Source organism: Neodiprion pinetum, chromosome 5 (genome assembly GCF_021155775.2).
Source record: "Neodiprion pinetum isolate iyNeoPine1 chromosome 5, iyNeoPine1.2, whole genome shotgun sequence".
NCBI lineage: Eukaryota > Metazoa > Arthropoda > Insecta > Hymenoptera > Diprionidae > Neodiprion > Neodiprion pinetum.
Window position 1 is genome coordinate 28,043,246 of NC_060236.1, and position 22,139 is coordinate 28,065,384.

The following is a 22,139-nucleotide window of genomic DNA, read 5'->3' on the forward strand; positions in this document are numbered from 1 at the left end:
ATGTTTGTCTTGTAAAATTTAGAATGTAGTACCGTACGTTACATTTTATACAATGTTATAATTTGACTAAGCGATAAAAGTAGAATAAATAAATATGTGTATATGATGTATGAATTAATAAATTTTCTACACTATAATACAGCATGTATTGTCAAATAAAATAATATAATGACAATCGAGTGACGAAATTGGTAACTAGTTTTATTTCGTTGTTTTATTCTTTATGAACTTCGTGGTTTTTCTCCTCAACCCCCCCGCCATCCACAATTACGTACGCAATGATTCTAAGAAAAGCAAAAATTTATGAATTATACCTACTCGCAGTTAATTCGACAAAAATTTGACACGTGTGAATCAATGAAAAATACAGGGAATAAGAAAACGTGTAAGCATAAATCTGATGTACACGGTTGTATGATATAAATCAAAGAGTGTCGTTTGATGTTAATTTTATTTTTAAACACAAAGATTGCGAACATTAAAACGATGCAATGTGCGTCGAACGTCTTGAAAGGGAAAAAGAAAAAGATAATTCGTTCCTCTCCTTATCACGGAAAATAATTACATTTGCAACATAAATCATTTCGCATGCCTGCTGCACCTAAAAATTTTACTCGTCGTTTCTCCTCCTCGGTATCATAAAAAAAAAAAAAAAAAAAAAAAAAAAAATACAAAATTTTCATTTGATAATTTTTACACATCTTTCACATACCATAAACCGCGGATTTTACAACGATTACAAGATCGTTGACAAATAATCGTGTTTGTTCGTTAAAATTTTATTTTTGTAAAATATCGCGTGTCTAAAAGAATAAACCCTTTTTTTTTTTTTTTTTGCGATTACGACCTTGTGCCATTTTAGACAGACACGCGATATAATAAACAACGTTAAACAAACCTTTTTCGCATCGATTCATCCGTAATCGTTGCTGCAAATATTCAATCATACTATCGGAAACTACGGATTATTATTGCCGTTGTTCTTATTATTATTACACTGTCATATCCTGAAAACATGGTGACGCGGATTGAAAGATATTACAGCGTTGTTACTCACTCTCCCCGAAAGTTTAAAAAATTTTCGTACGTACACCTCATCGTACAGATTCGGCTTTCGAAGTCATTCTATACACGTAACTCACACAACCATCAACTGTTTGTATAATATGTACGCGTTATTATACACTGTGTATTTTAAGTAACGAAAAAGAAACTACAGTTTCAAACAAATACAAGATATATGAAATACTGTACACGAATAACACAATAACCATATTTCTCTATTATGATACAAAATTGTAATTACTTTTGTTACGTTTGAAGAGAAAACAAAAAATTTACTTATTTATTGTCATTATTATTATCATTATTATTATTCATTATAAAATTACACCTGAAATTCGTTACGGTTTAAAAATCTCTAAATGTTACAAGTAATGTGTGTATAAAATAAAATTTGAATTATCGAATAAGAGTAATTTCAAAATGATCATACGGTTTGGATTATTTTCTTATTTCTGATTTTGGTGAACTTTGTTGTATACCTCGAAACGATTGATTTTGACTTCTTGTGTAAAAAAAAAAAAAAACAAAATCTCGCCAATTATTTCGCGATATTTTGCGCAATTATACATAAATATATATGTAACATAATAAATACATAAAAGTATATAGAAACGTGTAGATAAATTGAACGGCATAATTGCGTATATTTTTATCCCTGTAACGAATGACAACATATTACGTAGGTATGTAATAACCACATCGCGATATTATACAGCCGGGAAACGAAGCATAAATGCAAAAGATTGTTTCGCAAAACCTATCTGCAACAACGTGGGTGCCTTTTATAACAAGTTTCCATTTTTGTACCAACAAGTTTCTGCTATATCTCACCGCAATTTATGCGTACAAAGTTTATACGGTGTAGACGTATGGATATTACATATAAAGAAGAAGAAGAAGAAGAAGAAGAACGGTATAAAGATTATTAAAACGTACGAGTATATTTAAGGATTAATCGACTGGTCGGTACGATCGTCTGCTGCAGTATCAAAAGTCGATAATAAAGATTGGAGGATAGAATTAAAAAAAAACAAAAACCTATTCATTTACAAGTTTTACAATTCTTAATTCAGAATTGAAAGTTTGAAAAATTCGTAAATGAACAAAGATTCGAGCATAGCGTAGAAGGAAGATGTATAAAAAAAAAAAAAAAATAAATAAATAAATAAATGAATTAATAGTTATATAAACAAATAAAAAGTAATCTAACTATCGTCGATTACAGCAGTGAAGGAAGGTAAGAAAGAAATCGTTAATGCAAGTTACCGTGAAATATCCCGTTAAACTGTATACGAGAACACTATTAAATCCCTATAGTGATACGATATTTCGATTTTCAACGACTAGTTTCTTGAAATTCTCAATATAATACGAGTGTTAAATACCGTATAAACGATGCGTGGAATAATCCCACACGATACGGTCTTCGACTATTTTTAAGTATATATAAATAAGCAGGTGTGTAAAAGAGGATAGTTTTCTTTTTCACGGGATGGTCTGGAGTGAAGAAAACAAAAAAAAAAAAAAAAATGAAAAAAAAATTTAAAAAGTCTCGAAAAAACCGAAATAAATTAACGATCAGTTCTATTAATTATACATTATATGAGGCAATTTTATAATGGGTGAATATTTGAGCCAGAGGGCAGGAGGTGGGCTGCTCGGTTTTATACGTGCTGCGCCTTGTTATTATTATTGTTGTCGTTGTCGTTATTGTGTTTGTACAGGAAGAAGAAGGTAGAAATTCGATATCGAATTCCTAAACGAACTCTTTCTATTAAAACGCAACGCGCCATTGCAGCAACATGGCAGCAGTAACGAGCGCTTAACCATTGAGGAATGACAGGAAGCACCGCGTGCTTAGAAAACATAAACAACCCGCAACGCGGCTGACAGTTATGTACGTATTTTATACGTGTGTATGCACAATATACATATACATACATCTTATAAACGCGTACGCAGTAGTAAAATAATAGTACGCAGCCATCTTGTTTTACATCGCGTATAAATAGGTTGTATACATATTATTATGCATTTAATATAGTCATGTGCACGGTCTTACATACAGGTCTTGCGACTCAATAGAATTCCAATGGTAGAGAGTGGCTCCTCTGTTGAAGAAAAATCCAGATGGAGCTGCGATCGAGGGATGCATCAACATAACCTACAATGTTTGAATAAGCCACGGTCTTAGGATTCCACGCCCATGTGACGCGCGAGCGCGACTATCGTCATCCTTGTCGCACCGGGCATCCCTCGATCGCAGCGACGCTAGCGGCTTGACACGTTAAGAGGCCCACGTCGAAACTCAGAGTCGCAAGACCTGTATGTAAGACCGTGGTCATGTGAAAAGGATAGAGAAAGAGAAGGAAAGAAAATTGCATACATGTATATATATATGCGGAAAAATTTCGCCGACCAATTAGATTGAATTATTTGGCGCATGCGCGGTTGATTTTCAAGTTTCAAGGGATTGTCCCGGTATATATATATATTCTTATCCGCGACGCAGGCGGGCCAACCTACGCAAAATGTATACGTTTGAATTTTCAAAGAGCGTAAGCATTAAATTCCGATCGTTCTTTGAAGAATCAACTTTCCGACCGGATGCTCAAATGCTTCCGAAGCCTTGCCGAGTCGCCACCTCAATTATTTGAAATTCTAACCTCGAAAATTCTTATCGACTACATCGCCGCCAGAAACAGTTTGACGGCTGAAAACTCGGGTTGGCCAGCCTGCGCGAACAAACTCGCGCATGCGCATTTGATTTTCAAGATTTAAGAGTTTATCCCGGTAATATGAAAAGAAATATATTGTAAAACTGTGATAAGTATTCAAAATCACTGCACGACTTGCTGGAGAGTGTTGAAGATTTAATAATAAATTCTGTCGAACGGTTGCAGCAGCGAATATCCGTAGGAGGCTGATAGGATATTTATTAACGCGAATGGGTAATTTGTTGTTCTGCTCATTAGCTGCGGCTCGAGTCGAGACTATACATATATATACACACACAATATATAGTCGTAGTTGCACACAAGGTGACATAATGGTCAGAGTATGCATAAAACAAGATAGAGAGAGAAAAGTTAACCTCGATATTATCATTATTATTATGATAGGTATTATATATCAAACGCCTTTCAAATATCTTACGCCAATCAACGCGGGACTTTTTTTTTCACGTACATAGCTTTTCAAATTTGCAAAATAATTTTTACGCCAAAGGGTTCGAAAAAATTTTGCAAAGAAAATACAAAGTATCTGTCCTTCATCCGTCAAAGCACGTTTCTTTCACTTCGCAGGTTAGAACACAAATTTCTGTAGTTAAATAATTATCTGAAATTTTATACGCTATCGGTATAATTGAAATTCGCGTCGTATTTTTGTTTCTCTGCGTAAAACAGACTGGAACGAAGAATAGATCATAATTTAAATATTTTTAACGACCCCTAATTTTGTAGAAGCTTGTCCATTAATAGATATGTGATACGTTACGTAATGAAAAAATTGAATAAAATAACAAATCACTCCAACGCCGTATTTTTTTGTTTTTTTTTTTTTGTTTTTTCAATCACCGTTAACAGGTCAAATTTCGCTTCACTTTACCCCGTTTTTATCGTTTTTCTCTCTCTTTTCGCAGGCGAACGGCGTTCGCTGAAGGTAATAAAACCGAACGGTCGTATATTACGCGGATGGATATGTGCGATAAATCGGATTACGCGATAATAACAGTATAAGCCTGTTGAAAACGATGGAGGAAAGATTTAGAGAAAGAGATCGATACTTCGCTCATCTCGTATCGCAGCGTTTCCATCCACCAAGTTGAAAACTATCCCGCAGAACATTTGCTGCCGTATCCAATAATTTTAGTTTCTCGTGTAATTGTGACTCTAAACCGAACGGTGTTCTAAATAGTTGTATAAAAAAAAAAATATTTTAAAAACAAATGTATCCACGTACACGCATTGCACATGAATATAATACATACGAGAGGAATTAAAAATTCGTTTCGAGGATTGATCATCGAAATATTTAAATATATATAAAAAATCGATGACCAAATAAGTAATTAAACGGTAAAAACCACGGTACTTATAAGTTTAGCCCCATTTTTAGAAGCTGTTAAGCTATGTGATATGTATACACAGAGGTTTATTATACTCGCTATTTAAATCGAAGAAGAAGCGTGTACAAGAACGTTGTGATATTTTGAAAAATATGATTGCCGAAATGCATACATAGATATTATATTACGGAGTTTTGAAAAAAAATTTTATTTCGATATAACGATCAAACAAATACATACGTGTATCGCGATGATACTTCGAGTCAAGAAACATAAGAGTGTATCTGAAGATGATAACGCTGAAACGAGCATACGTCATTCTTTGTTCTTCGTGAACTCTGTTGCATGATTTTGCAATAAAATTTTACATCGAGTCAGCAATCGTCCCACTTTCGGTAAGCTCAAAGGATACGTTCAACGTACAAGAGAGTTTATACGCATATTGCAAAATCTTTGAAGCAGGCTACACGCGCGAAAAGAAATGATGAAACGATGGTATCTCACTGTTTACAGCCAGTGTGAAGACCCCATAAGCGAGGGTATAAAAGATGAATAGATTAATGACAATGCGAATTTCGTCGAATTTAGCAAGCAAGTTCAACGTCAGAATTGACACGTCGACTGCGGATATTGGGGGAAAAAAAAACAAAGTGCAAAATCGTCGCTGATAAATTATTTTCACGTTTTCAGATGATTGACCAAATTGGTTGTGAATGAAAATCTTGATTTGCTGAGTCGTTACTCAGTTTTACTGCCTCACGAGTTTATCCGTTACACAGTGGGGGGGATAAAAAATAACGATGAAAACTAAGTTCGATAAGAGACATCGACAAGCTTTACATTGTAGACATATGTATATATCTACACTGATACCATCGATCTGAAAAATGATACGACAAAACCGACGTCTCATCTAATTCATTCAACTTCAAGAATAACTCTCAAGCAGTTGAATTTTTTAAGCTGACTTTTCGTTTTTTTTTTGTTTTTTTTTTTTTTCTTAATAAATGTACCTTTGTTATACAACATCAACGTTACGTGCGAACTTAAACTTCAGCATCTACTAGAGTTAATTACGTACTAGGTACAAATAAAATACGTCGGACGAATTTTGTTTCATTTCCAATGATACATAATTTCGCACCTTTACGATTGTCTGGAATTTAGTAAAGCATAATAAACGAAATATCTGTACGCATAATTTGAAAGAGAGATTTCAAAATTGAATAAAAATAAACTTTCGACATCTGACGTTTCGTTATTGTTAACGTTACTAAACTTCAGCCTCGTTCACAGACTGGATGTCAAACTGAAGACGACGATAATGATGATCCGTTGACATCGATTATTCAACATCATTCATTCGTGTCTTTTGTCAGGCGTTGTTGTTGTTGTTGTTTGCGTACAAATATAAACTCATCTTTAAACAGTCTTTCGATGACTGTAATGTATTGTTTGTTCAATTTTGTTCATTCAACAAACGTTTTGCTCAATGATCGATTACTGTTCTGTTTGATTAGAAAAAATCAATTATCAACTCGATGTTAATCACCCTAACCTAACCTCAACGCTTCACAATACCAACAACATTTTCATCAATCTTGGATACAAGAAAGTGCGGCGTACAGTCTTTGGACTGACTTGAAAAAAAAAAACCGAGTTTGTTGATGCTGTTATTGCTGTAAATTAATTCCAAGTCCGCATTGCAAAGTGCTAAAAGTCCGGGTTAATTCGAAAAATATCCGCATTTTTTTTTTTTTGTAGTTTTCCCTCATAAAACCCGGGCGAAATTGGATCTGGTACGATCACATGTTTGCGATGCGTTAATCATCGCATTCTTGTTTAGTTTTCGTCTAATATATATTCATGATATAACTACGTTCACGAGTTCACGCTCACGTTTGTAACTATAAAAGATGACAGTTAGGTACTAGAAGCCATATTACTTCAATGCCAATGATTCGTTTTAACGTTTTCTCAAATACCTATTCAATAAACACGTACACTCTAGAAAAATCACACGCTTTCCACAATTTTTCGAAAAAAAAAAAAATCGTTTGTTTTCTTTCAGACCACTTTTTTTTCGCACAAGACCCAGCGGTCTTAAATCGTCTGGGTGAAAATCGGGTCCACCCAGGGAAATTCCTCGGAGATAAAAATCGAGGATAAATATAAATGGTATGAAATAGTATTCCGCGCATAAAAATACACGATATTTATTTTCATCCAATGAGAATATCTCACCTGAACACGAAGTCTGGTTTTAGCGTAACGTCTGCTGACCGCGGTCCCGGTTCCCCTTGAACTCTGATACTGCGAGGGTGGCGGCGGTGCCGTATGATTGTTGGTAGAATTGCGTTGTTCATGGTGATGATGGTGACGATGATGTCCCCGTAGAACCACACCGTCGGCGGTATCGTTGACGTTGTTGTTGTTGTTCTTGTTAGAATTGGCATTAGTCGTTGCGGTGGTGTTTATAGGAAGATTGATATTCGAAGGTGGATCGCGATGGCTTTTCGTACGTCTCAAAAGACGTCTAACGGTATTTTTTACCGTCGCGGCGATGTGGGTACCGCCTCCACCTCCACCTCCACCTCCTCCGCCGCCGCCATTTTCATTTCCCATTTTGCTATTGTATTCAGAGTTTTTTACCGGATGCTGGATAACTTGGGCCACCAATTTGTGACCCCCTGTATCCATGACGTATAAAGCAGCCACCGTGTTTGTCTATTTGTTGATCTGATCGGATTTTAATCGCTTATTTCGATATATATTTCCGTTTGCTTATTATATATTATATTATTAGATTTGTATTACTTGAAGAAATACCAACGAACTCTGTATAAACGTAGACCTATGATTATATTTCACAGATCGACTTGCTTGGTTTTTAAATTATTCTTTTGCCTTGTTTAGTTTTATTTTATCTCGTTTTACAACGTGGGTGTGGACGAATGTTTCTTATCTTCTTATTTCACCTTTTTTTTTCTATTATCACTTGTAATTCTGTTTTAAAAGTTTTTTTTTCTTTCTCTCCTTTTATACAGTTCTCATTGTACAACTTCTTAGTATTCCTCGTCGTCTACTTCACATTTACATCATCATCATCATCATTATCATCTAACGTTAGAAAACTTGCATGGAGTCAAGAACCGTTGTTACATAGATGACAACGATGATGCCGATGATAATACGATTTCACTATGGTTTGTTTTAAATGCCGGCGTGAAATTTTATTTATAGAATACACGTGTCCAACCTCATGTGTACGTGTTGTATAAATAAATTGCGAAAGAGAGAGAGAGCCAGAGACAAAGAGAGAGATTCATCCGTCGTTGTATTCGCGGGTGTCGCTGGGAATTAATCTTTTGCGAAAAATTGATACAACTTTTCAAGGTCTCGGATTCTGCGTGAGATCGAGCCGACCAGCCCGAGATAGAGAGAGAGAGAGAGAGATAAAACGAGGAGACGGAGATAAACAAATGTAAACAAGAAAACAGTGGAAAACTTTAGTCTACATATATACGTAATATGATATACATGTAATGCACATACTTCAATTTTCTCCTTGAAATTTTTATAGACATTGCGTCGTGTGTGAAAGTGTGTATTTTCAAGAGTTCTACAATAGAAATATCAAAAATATATATAAGAAGGAGAAGCAAACAAAAAAGGTTATATCAGAGATGTTATATCACTTAATTAAAGTTATTAATTAATTGATCAGAATATTATATTGTAGCCACGATTAACACAACAAAAGACAAAAAAAAATAAAAAATCAAACGCCGTCGAGCAAAATTCATTTCTCCTTGTGCAACTATTGATAACTAAATACAAGATAGAGAGACGCGCAAGAAAATGACAGAATGATAAAACAGAAAAAACCATTCAACCGTACAACCACGCGAGTATCTACATACATATGCATAACAACTTGAAGCATAAATAATTTATTAACCAATGCGTGCAGAGTGCGCGTAATCAGGGATTATTTTTATCGTTTTGACATACGCCGTACGACTCGTAACATCTAACAATAAGTAGCTCGAAAAATGAAAACCAACGAAAATCCATCATCTCTATCTCTACCTATTTCTCATCTTCGTTTGTTTGGCCCGAGGGACCGAAATTCTCTCGCAAGTTTCCCTTCTATACAGCGAATGAAACATGACTGACTCGTCGGCTTTTCTATACAATCAGAATTCAAAGATATTCATGCTCAAGCAGCTCAAGTATCGCGTTTGTTTCCGTTTCTCGTCTGTTTGTCGTCCGCTTTTCTCGCTCACTTGTTTCTCCGGAATAATAAATGGGCGTCGTCTGACTGACTCGACTGAGTAATACAACTACGTATGCATAATCCCAGTCAGAACAACAACACGAATAATGGAGAGTAATAACGACGATTCGTGTGTACACAGAACGAATTCGAGAAGAACAAGATGAGGGACCAATACACATAATAACGCCTTAACGCAGTTAGCGTAACTGAATTAGTAGCGACGATCCTATGCCGGACTGCGTGGCCCAGATACGCTAGGCTGGATTCTCTAGCTTACTTCACACCGCTGGGTGTAAATCCAACCTAAACAACCCCCGAGCGGTGCGGGAAAATACGGACAAAGAACAGTCGGCGTCTCTCTCTTTCTCACTTTGGTTTGATTTAAAAAAAAAAAATTATTTCTTTTCTTTCACCGCATCACCGGATCACACCAACCTTGGTACGTTGTATACTCTATGCTCTTAACGAGCTAAACACACACGCACCGCGCAGGTTTTTCTTTATTATCACAGCGAAGAAACGAAAAAGTTTTTATTTTACGAAGGTAAGACAGAGGCGAAAAAAAAAAAATCTTTGCGTCGAGCGTCCGTCGGGCGGTGTTGCTTAGCGCCCGATGGCTTCTCGCGGACTGAGTATGCGACTCGAGTGAAGTCAGCGACTGACTGACTGATTCACTCAATGACTGACTGACTGACTGACTGACTGACTCGATGCCGGCGAGTTCTCTCGCCGATCGGAGAGAGCAGCGTCGTGCTTCGCGACCTCCTGAGCACCGACTTGCCTCGACTACTGAGGAATGAGAATCGAGGAACCTACTCTCGGTTCTTGTTCCATGCTGCCGATGCTCACGCCAGCTGGAGACGGCGGTGTGTCGGTGAGTTTCGATGTGTGAGAGTTCTTTCCGACGGTCGCGGTCGGCGGCCATAGGCGAGGAGACACTCGTTCCGCCTTCCTTCTCTAAATCCGCGTCATTCTCGCCGTTTGGTCCGACCCTAGGATGACGACGACGATGATGATGATGATGATGATGATGATGATTTTATCGTGGCGGGCGAGGAGATCGAGTGGAAGAATCTTGGGGATCTTGGACCTCCGTTTACAGGGTGGCCACTAAATCTACGTCACGAAATTACCTAACTCATTTACGTTTTACAGATAAAAATCTTGTAATTTTCCCTGACCAATTCGGATGAATTGGTTATGACAATTTGAAAGAAATATATGTATCTGCCATATAATTGTTTGTTTTCTTTATTAAAGTACGAACTGTCACTTGGCTCACACTGTCCCATTTAGCCGATGAGTACAATCGCGTGTGAGGTAATATTTAGGAATATTCAAAATTTGATGAGAACCTTCCGGCGAAGGTAAAAAAAATTTATATTCCATCTAATTTATCTAAGGGTTGAAAAAATTGTGGGATGTATTTGTATGAGAGGAAAAAATATAGTAAACGATTCCCTGACTTTCCAAAAAAAAACCCTGACATTTCCCTGTTTCCTGAGCAGTGGCTACCCTGCACTTATTATTAGGGTGTTTCGAACGTGGAGCGTCACGTGACCGATTTAATAGGGTTTTCAACTAGCTGCACTGATTTTCCCCAGTTTTCAACCAATAGTAAAGGCGAAATCTTAGGGAAAATGCACTCGGTAAACACTCAGTGCAGCCAATTGAAAACGCTGCATCTCATTCTTTTGTTCACGTTTAAATCGATTTGTAATTTATCGTAAAAAATCATCGTGCTATTCGTCGGAAAGTGCGGTAAATGGTCAGCTGAAGAAATATCGTACAGATTTTTTATTTATTTACTTCACCGCGAGACACGACGCTTTGAGGTTATATTTTGCGAATTATGCGTACGTGAGTTAATATCATAACTTATCACTCCTAGCTGACGATCACATTACAAAAAAAAAATCGAAACTACGCGATGTTTTGTGAAAGAAGGAAATGGATTTTCAATGGGTCACGTGACAAGATGCTCAAAACACCTTAAATTATTATTACATTCCTGACCTGTGAAGATATATTTAAATATACTAGAATCGTAAAAAAAAGCTTTTACAGATATCGATGCTTGTTTTCAAATCCTCTAAAAATAGTTAAAAGAGCTGATAGATTATTCAGAAATACTATTTTTTATCAATCATTTAAGTGTCGTTAAATGTTGACTTTCCAACGCTGAACCGATATTGATTTCGATCATCAGATGGCAATACTGAACCAACCAAAAAAAAAAAAAAATCTGTTTCAGCGAATACGTAGTGAATAGTGTTTTTTTTTTTTTAAACAAACGAGCCGTCAAAGAGTGAAATTGAACGGACCTGTTGGGTTATTGAAGCGATTTGAAGCATCAATTTTTTCTATGCTTTCGTTTATAATTCTAATATTTTCGATTTTGGTATTTTTTGAACAGATATTTCCAGCTAACGAGTATAATAACTTTGAAAAAGTGCCTGTACTCACAATCAATGCAAAACCGTATTCGAATAAAATTAATAAAAAGGATCGATCTTTTATCAATCAACCTTCTCAAAATCGTTTCGTAATAATATAATTTACACAAACTTTTAATCCGCAATTCGTAATCGGTATTTCGGTCTTCGACGAATAGAAGAAGAGCAAATCGACGTAAAACGCGAAATAACCGGTAATACACGCGGAATTCTCGATCGGAGATGGGGGAGGGAGAGGAGGAGGGGGAGGGGGGGGGGGGGGTTACGCCGGAAGATGTTGACGCAAGTGTACCACAAAAATTCTGGATTTGATACCTACATTTCGGCTCATTAGAGTGTTCGATATTCACCGCGAATCTCTAAAGTTGAACATTTATATACGTATGCAATATAACCTTCTATTACACACACCGATTACGATGAGAGGAAATAATTTCATTAAAAATTCAACGAACAATGATCCAGTAATTTGTAACATATACTTTACTTGCAATATCTCGTTAATTAACAAACAAAGAAAGGAATAGAAAAAAAAAAGAAAAAAGATTAATATTCTTGGAGAGAATCTTTTCCGCCCAATTTTATCCCAACAATTTCAATTTTAAATAGTTGTGTACGTACTGCACTGTATGTTTTTTTTCTTTTTTTTTTGTTCAGAATTTTATCTGCTTCCGCCCACCAAAATGACGAACGATGCCTGTTTAAGCGTACAGCATTTGTCTATGAATTACTCACGGCGCAAGCGCACTCCGAGTGCAAATAAATGTTACCATACATTGCATAGATAGGTGTATATATGTATAAAACCTAGTCTAAACCTACTTAACAAGTATGAAAGGCAAGAGCTACGTGCCGTATGATTAACTATAAATTTTTCCGGAACTTTGGACATACCCCCCCCCCCCCCCCCCCCCCCAAAGTATCAAAGATCGCGCCGGCATTAATTGTCATTGCATCAGGCGCTGATCGGGTGATCGTAATAATTTATTTTTACACGAAGGTGTGTAAGAACAAAGAAATATAACGGGTTCGTCAAAACAGACGATCGTTGATCATGGTGACATGGACGTAATTTTCCATTGAAACTAAACTTTATTCATGCGTGCCGAATGACATGACGGTGGAAAATTATCCCTGTAACGACTAACAATCAGCAGCAGCAGCAGCAGCTTTGACATTCATTCCGCACTCAATTAGACGAGTGTGCAGCAGTTTATCTCTTTGTCGACGTTTCAATTAGTCCGGTGGAAATTGTTATTTTGTTTTCTTTCTTCGCTTCCTCTTAGTATTTTCTGTTGTTTTTCTTTTCTTTTTTTTTCACATCGTCCTCTTCCTCACGATTCAAGTCGCGTTCTAATTGCACGTTTATTTCTCACCACGGTGTATGTAAATATAGGTTTACACATATGTTTATAGATACACACATGTGTATACGCGTTACATGCGGCTGTTAACGACAAAGACTTTTTTTGTTAGTCCCGCTTCGGCGATGTTGACGGTTTTCACTGCACATGCTCGGAAATTAACGAATTGCAACATTTACGGCCATTGAAGAGTTTAGTTTTGTTGTTGGCAAAAAGAAAAAAAATAAAAAAACAATCGTTAATATTCATTTTATTTTAAGATATAGTCGGTGAATGTTTATTTAATTATTACCCTCCTAAGCTACGAAGATCTTTTGGAAAATGTACAAAAGTTTATTTTTAATACCAGAGTTTTATTTTTTTTCATATTTCGATGCGTTAGTTAATCATAGAGTTTGAAAATTCTTTGCAATCATTGAGTTATAGATTCGATCGAATTTCAAGTTTTCGTCCGCCTTATTCGATCCGCCATCTTGAATTTTGTGAATCAGATCATTGTGATTCGGACTTACAATTCAATGTAAAACATGTACACGTGTAGAGGTGTAACTTTTTCGGAAACGAATTATTTCTTAAATTTTCACGATTTTTTTTTCAATCCATTAGTTTTTAGCAATAACGATTAACATTGTATCGCAATAATTACTCTCGAGTATCGAGAACCCATCGGTATACTATCGGAAATAGTAAAAAAAAATCGCAAAAAAGTATGTTTGAAAAGTTGTCTAAATATACGAGAAATCGATATAAAATAGGCGATAAAAATACTCACCAGACTCAAAGGGTTTGAAGGAACGAAAGGCGGAACAAAGACGAAACCATCTGTTCGACCGCCTTTCTATACCTATGTACATATATAATAAACTTGTTTGTCTCGTACTTATAATCCGAGTTTCCTGCAGTGTTTTACACATGCGGGTTGTATTATTATTATCATTATTATTATATACGCAATATAGCAAATCGCAGTTGATCCTCGTATTACTAATGAAATACACATCGTGCGCAAAATAAAATAAATTCTTCTTTTTTTTTTTTTTTTTCTTTTCCTTTTTTCTCTTCAAAAACCGCAGTTTTGCTTCAATTCGTGTAATTTTTCTTTTCCGCTGTTATTTCCCTGATATTAGAAAAAAAAAAAAAAAAATAAACAAATAAAACAATCCATTACAATATAAGTATTTCCTTATATTTTTGCCTTCGTTTCCTTAAACTTTCACCCAGCTTACGTTTTGTACATCTGGTCATCTTATTTTTGGGGTTTCCTCGTACTGTCTCTCTCGCACTCTCTCTCTCTACCTCTCTTTCTCTTTTCATCGCGCACCGTTCTATATCAGCTTGTATAATTCATGTCAGATCCAGAGATTGAATACAATTAAAAAAAAAAAAAAAAAAACAATCCTCAAGGATATATATATACATATACCGTGAAACGTGATTCTTGATGTATACACGCAATGTTCGACCTAATTCTGTCAATTTAATCAAAATCAAATTTTCTATTTATACACATGCGTACAAAAAAGTCATCGTCATCGACATCGTCGAAGTCGTTACAATTAGAAGAATAAAAAAAAAAAATAAGAATATGGTAATGATCGGAGAGTTTAATAAATGTAAACGAAGAAACGCGAATTAGGTGCGATTTCGTTTGGTTCATTTTACAGGTGTGTATATTAAAAATAGGTGCAAGGTGATAATTTTTTACTCCCATCTTTGATGTGTGGACGTAAAAAGTGTTCAGGAAATTGAATTGACCTTTTTGCACATTAGCTTCAAATATGGACAGCCATTTACCAACGACCCTGGATATTCGACACGTAGCCAATGCGGCAAAAATCCACTCAAATGGCGAGCGTAAAAATTTCATTTATCAATTCAAGGCGACGTAAAAGAAAGAAAAATGGAGGAAACAAAAGTAATTACGATTTTCATTTGAACATATTAAAAGGTTGCTTCGATTCGTCTTAAAAATGATTTTGCAGATTATTTTTTTCCAGTGTAACTTAAAACTAAAGCGACCCCGAAAACCGTCGCACAGAGTTTTTTGACCGGATTTGATTAAATGCGTAATTTTTGTTTGCGCCGTGTTGGAATACCGTCATTTTGAATTTTCATAAATCTGATTTCAGATTCGTAATCAGCGAGCCCAAGATCCATGGAATACTATCTTGTTCCAAAGGTTGACTTACAATCAGGACACTAACGCGTGACTCAAAGCTGTTCAAAAGAAAATTACCGCACGTAAATGAAACAGAGTAAAACGTGAATGATGGAATTGTAAAAATAGATATGACGATACGTGATATGTTAATTTTCGAGTGTGCGAAGAAGCCGAGAATAAGAGTGGAAGAGATGGAAGAAATGAAAAATTCTGCAACGTTGAAAATGCGAATTTCTACAAATCTTCGCCATCTCGCGGCAACGTTTCTCTACATACACGTACGCATAATCGATAAATTTAAATACGAGAACGTACATAAATCCACAATTTACGTATTCAATGAACGGACAGCGTGCAGGAATGATTTCAAGGAGGATCGTCCGTTGAACCGTAACCCGGCCTTTTAAGGATTCGCAAGGTGGAATTTATAATACGTTTCCTGGGATACAAATTATACGCTCGTCCAAAGCCGGTCTGAAAAAAGCTGACAATGAATCGATTGTACCGAGGCGATGTTGAAAATCGTAAGACTTCGACTGTGGAAAGAATGGTGGATGCGTGATAAAAAAAAAATTAAATATTTCATTGGCTGCGTTAAAAAAAAATTCCAGTCAAACCTGCATCGATGCTATAACAGCGGTTTAAATATTGTCAAAGTTAAGATAAAAAAAATATGACAAAAACAACTGTACAATACTAAATGCAATTATAGTTGTCGATGCTACAGATTTTATTTGTAGAAATATATAAGAAGAAGAAGAAGAAGAAGAAGAAGAAGAAGAAAAGGATATGCTAGATTTTTTGACTCGCACAGTTCTAGTATAAAAATTTGTTTTAATTCCATACCGAGGACTAATTTTTCGCGGGTTTGGAAGAAGGAAATAAATAAAATAAAAATAATATTTATAATTTATCATAATTGAGAAAACTAAGACAACCAAAATCATCTAATTTCTTTTGGTTATAATAATAATAATAATAATAATAATGATAAATGAGAATGATATCACAGGTGTTCATTTGTTTCATTTGTTGCACACATCTTTTCTCTCTTCTCGCTTCCTTCCTTCTTTCGGTACTTTATATTCCGGCGTAACATCGCGCACCGACCTTCGATTTATTGATCTGTACTAAAAATTCACCCGGTTTACGGTAACGTTTAACGCCTCGCGTAGGATATTAGATACGCGTGATTATTACACGAAAAGACGACGTCGTTTTTACACCGTCGTCCTTTATTTTTTGTTATTCACTTTTCTTCATTTCTCGATTTCATTAAATTTTTCGTTTTTTTTTTTATCAATTTATTTATTTATCGTTTTTTTTTTTTTTTTATTTGCAACAGGTTGTCCAGCTTGGTTAAAAATTACGACACCGGGTATCTCCGACGTGGGTAAAAGCCAGTCGGATTTTTCTTTCGGTTCGCATTGTCGCCTCGAACCGAATTACCAAAAATATCAACAAACATTCCACCAAATTTCACCGCTCTCCAGCCATAGTTCTTAGCTGAACGTGATTTCGGCGGGTTGTTTTGTTTCGTACTTTTATCGAACGACGTTTGAGATAAAATGTAAATAAAAATAAACACACCAAGTGAATCGATGAATTTTTTCTTACAAGCGCACAATTTATACAAACATTTTAAACCTCACCCCGAAATTAACCTACAGAGTACAGGTTTTGATACATTTTTTTCACTTTTTTTTTTTTTCTTTTCAAATCATCTTCTTCGTCTTTTGCTTTTCAAATCGCACGCAGGCACGGAAAAACTTTGACTGGTTTCTTTTTTTTTTTTTCGTTCCTACTTTGTTTGAGAAAGAGAAAAAAAAAAAAAAGCAAGAAAGAAAGAAAGAAAGAACGTAAAATCCAATTCCGCACGGTATGAATTCGTATCGAGAGAGTAAACAATCATTATACCCGTTCTACGTACAGCATTAACGAAGAATTTCATTTCACGTATCATAACCTATTATGTAAATTAATACATACACATTGGTAAATAGACCGCAAACTCTTGACACATTCGACACGTGTTGCACGTGTTTTATTATTAGAGTCACTTAATATACCCTATACTTTACGCGTATGTGCGTATGTATGAATAATAATAATAACAACAATAATAATAACAATATTAACAACAACAACAACAACATCCAACATAACACACGACAAACGATTATAATTGCCTTATTTTTCGTTCTTTTTTTATTTCGTTTATCATTTTACTCTTCTTCTTTTTTTTTTTTTCTCTCGTCGTCGTCACCTTTATCACCTCAACTTTCAATCGCATATTTCCGAAGACGAAACTTCGAATATGTCGAGTGAAAGAGAAGACTTGGAAAAAAAAAAAAAAAAAAAAAGAAGAATAACGAAAAGTGAAAAAAAAAAAAAAAAATCGCACTTAAAATCCTCGTTTCCAAACTGAAATTTATGTTTAAACATAAACCGTCCAGAAGTAACAAATACCATGGAAGAATATGTGTTAAATTGAGCATTTTCAACGAAAATATACGGTAAGTATAAATGTGTGTGTGTGTATATATATATATATATGTATATAACATGAAATCATAAATTTTACGTAGAATTCATGCATAAAAGAAAATCGAAACTTGCCAATGAATAAACCGAGCCATTGTAAAACATCATTGCGCGTGAATCATTTCACGCTGCATTGAATATCCGCGAACGTCGAATCGTATAAATGAAACCGCGTAAAAATATTTTCACACATGCCGTGTGCGAGCGTGTGTAAACAATTTCTGTCTGAACGCAGCTACATGAAATTGTGACAAACCTTCGAAACGCCCAATAAATTCCTTTTTTCAACACTTTCTGAGTTGTTAGTTTGCACGGAAAAGTGTTGAGAGAAAAAATGTTGAAAAAATTCATCGGTGTGTTTTAGGACCGATGAAACAATTTTTAAAAAAATCAGCATTCAAATCCGAAATGCGTTATACGTGTTGCAATGGATTTTCAACAGGTACGAAAGTAGAAGAACCGATAAAAAAAAAAAAATATATTTATACACATATATATTAGTGATTTAAAAAACAATAGAAAAAAACGAGGTCCTACTCTGAATTTGGTTTCGGAAACGGAATGTTTTTTTTTTCAACGCCTTTCTTGTTCCACAAAAGTAAATTTGGGTGTCTTTGTGACAGGGTTTAAAAAATCGTTGGGAAAAGACGAGCGATTCGCAAAAAAAATTGGAGAAAAAAAAAAAAAAAAAAAAGAAGAAACTCTCGGAAGCTTTTCAAGGGCGTGGTGGGTGTTGCCCCCCCGCCCCAACGTAGAAAAAAATCTTTGGCGAGATTGAAAAATTTCATGATCAACCGTTTACTCGGTCGTCGCGAAATGTCCCATATAATATGTAAGTAAGGTTAGCTATGATGAGCGCCGAGTTGTCTAGCGTTTAATTGAAAATATACGTATATATATGTATATATATATATATATATATATATATGTATACAGAAGAAGAAGAAGAAGAGGAAAAGAAAAAGAGGAGAGAAAAATAAAAAAAAAAGAAACAACAGAAAAATGGAGGAAGGATGGACGGAAGAAAAGAAAAAAAAAAAAAACAAATTTGTTGTGTAACCGGAGAAGAATTCACGCATTGTTTTACAACGTCGTTTATTCGTTATTATATTGTGTATATATATATATATATATATGCATATGTAGAGAAGTATACGACACGCGTAACCTTGTCGACAATCCTAACTTGCAGTGAGGGTAATTATTCCGCATGCTTTACTACTTCTAGCGGCTACAGCCATCCGACTTTACTTGTCTCTCTCTCTCTCTCACTCTCTGTCTCTCTGCTATCCATTGTGTATGCACACACGCGCACATACGCACACACGCATAAATACCTCAATGCAATAATGTACCTACAAACCCAACGCTACGTGTTACAAGCGGTATTTAACGTATGCGATACACGTGCAGGCAGCAGCAGTGAGAAACTGAAAATCATCGCGTTAAACAGCGTCTCGCAAAACGTTTCACCGACATTGTGGGGAAAATTACCCCAGAAATAATAAGGAATTGTTTTGTTCGTCTGTTATTTTTTTTTTTTTTATCATCTCCCATTTCTCACTTTAACATTTTTCCTTTTCGTGGTTTGTTATTTTTTTTTCTCTTCTTTTTTTTTTTTCCCCCGCAAATCGCCGCAGCCGTTTTATTTACAAGAATGAGCAAATGAACGGTGTGAAAAATTTCAATTGTTAATAGTAACTGTTTAAAGTTAGAAAGAAAATTAAAAAAAAAAAAGAAAAAAAGACGTTTATTTCTTCAAGAAACTTAAAATTCCAGTCGTATTTTCGAAATTCCCTGACTTTTCCATGAGTTTTCCCGGTTTTCCAGGTATTCCCTGTGCGTACGAACCCTGTTTATCCCATCTAATCCAAGTTTACCGTAGAATTATGATTGGGCAGTTATTATCATTATGAAAAAGTAAACCGTCGGTCGTTTTATAATACTAATTATGTTTATGCCGTCAAATGTACGATAACGATCCTGAAATAGTATTGTACGTAGATGGAAATCGGTACAAACGGCAATCTTACCGCTCAGGTATTAATTTACCGTGAAAATTGCGAGAATCTCAGACTACGTGCAATAATTTACAAACACGCGGAATAGTCTCCGGTGGATTATTTTGTCCGCATTAAAATTGCACGCGGATACGTTGCGAACTGGGATGAAGAGAAAAATTTTGTCGACAATAAATGTTTACAAATCGGATGGAAAAGGGAAAGAAAATTCGTGAAACCTAATGATTCGAATCTTACGCTTTTAATGAGGACAAAGGGGGAAAAAAAAAACAGAAACATCGCTCAAAATCGAATAATATCGAAATTATTTGACAAATTATAAAAGAAAAATTAATTAACCGCCGGTAAATAATATTTCTTTGTTATAAAAAAAAAAAAAAAAAAAAAAATTTTGGCACATCGCAAGCTGCCGGCGATAAGTTCGTTACGCAATAACAACTTTCAAGTGCAGTTTCGTAAGCGCGTGACAACCGCGCGAATTTCGTTTGCAAAAAAACCGCGTGGCGCTCTCTGTGATCGAATATATGAAACAACGCGAGCAACGAACTTCGTAGAGAACAGACCCGAGAGACCCGCCGGGTAAATACAGGCCGCCTCATTTCCGACTTGCGGAAAATAAAGACTATCTCACGCGCGCACGTTATTATTATTATTGTTGTTGTTGTTGTTGTTGTTGTTGTTATTATTATTATTAGTATTATTAAGAATGTTATTTAAAATCATGCACGGAAAATTTAAAAAAAAATTAAACAACCGAATAAACGAATGATAAAACTTCGCACCGGAATGAAATTATAAACGGAGATGAGAAAGAGCGGAAGAAAAAAAGAGCAAACAAAAAGAAAAAAAAAAAAAATGAAAACTGGTGTAAAAAATCGAGTAAATCTGATTTAAAATCGTACGGGCTGCGTGAAGAGGGGGAAAAAAAAAATAAATAAATGAAACGTACGATAAAAATAGCAACCGACTCGGTGAAAATAATGAGGTGGAGAAAGAGGAAAAAAAAAGAAAAAGAATTTACGAAAAGAAAGTTTGAGCGCGATTGAAGAGGGGGGGAGAGAGAGAGAGAGAGAGAGAGAGAGAGAGAGAGAGAGAGAGAGAGAGAAAAACTTTACTCACAATTAACTGTAATTAAATATATAGCGGTATGATAAATCATCGAAACCATGTAAAATAATCGTAATTATAACAACAACAACAACAACAACAATAAGTTAATTCTTATATTTCGCAGGATATTGTGAAAAGTATATCGATAACGTCGCCGCGTCGTCGTTGCGACTTTCGACAATCGTCCTTTATACATATATAATGCACCTATATCACGTACAATAGAGATTGCCTGCAAGGTTTTACGGTGTGTTGCACCGTTACCTTGTATGGTTCCCGGCAGGTAGGATACTTATATATATATATATAATATATATATATATATACACAACTTTTTTTCCTACAGTCGTTGTGCGCTCCGTGCAAAATCGTCTCCAACACAAGTCACTGGAATTTTGTATTGTATATATATATTTTTCTCTACTTATTTTCTCTCTACTTCTATAACGGTGGGTTTTTCGTCTTCCTTTTGATGTTTCATGTATATTAGGGTGCTTTTTTTTTGGACCATATTTTTTTTTTTCGGTCCCATCGTGAAATTTTGTTGGCAATACAACAAAAAAAATTCCCTGAAAGATTGAGCCCTTAATATTAATATTAAGTGCTCGCCCAAGGCATGTAAAGATTTCCCGCTTAAAATACACGTAAACTTCAATTTTTTTCTTTAAAACATCTACAGTTCAGAGGCATTCTATGGTGTAGTCTAGGACGTCAGTAGATTTTCTTCGGAATGAAATGCTCTACAAAAGTGCTCATTGCGGTGAAGTCGTAACTCACACCGGCGAAGTCGTACGGGCCACCCAAACCCAATTTTTTCATGAAATTCTTGTCTTTTTGCCCGTATCTCGTAAATAACAAGAGCTACAAAAAAAATATTCAACAAATTTGTCGGAAATTTAATTTCCTACAAAAAAGTTCCAGAAAACCAAATTGCTAACATCGATATTTATTGAGATACTGGGCTTTTAAGGTGAGGAATTATGGAATTTTCATGAATTATTGAGTTCAATTGTCGAATTATTGATTGTCGAATATTTTTTTGTTTTGTAGCTCTTGCAATTGTAATG

General features: G+C 35.3%; 1 protein-coding gene across 2 annotated transcripts in view; it reads right to left on the reverse strand.

The window, feature by feature from the left end:
* LOC124219506 (serine/threonine-protein kinase MARK2) overlaps nt 1-22,139 on the reverse strand; it is an 83,012-nt gene that overhangs the window by 53,747 nt on the left and 7,126 nt on the right. The window contains exon 1 of one of the 2 annotated variants that reach the window (XM_069136234.1): nt 7,379-7,395. The exons of the other annotated variant lie outside the window; for it this stretch is intronic. The gene's annotated coding sequence lies outside the window, so the exon portion shown is untranslated. Of the gene's footprint in view, nt 1-7,378; nt 7,396-22,139 lie in introns of those variants that run through there. 2 annotated transcript variants of the gene reach the window in all.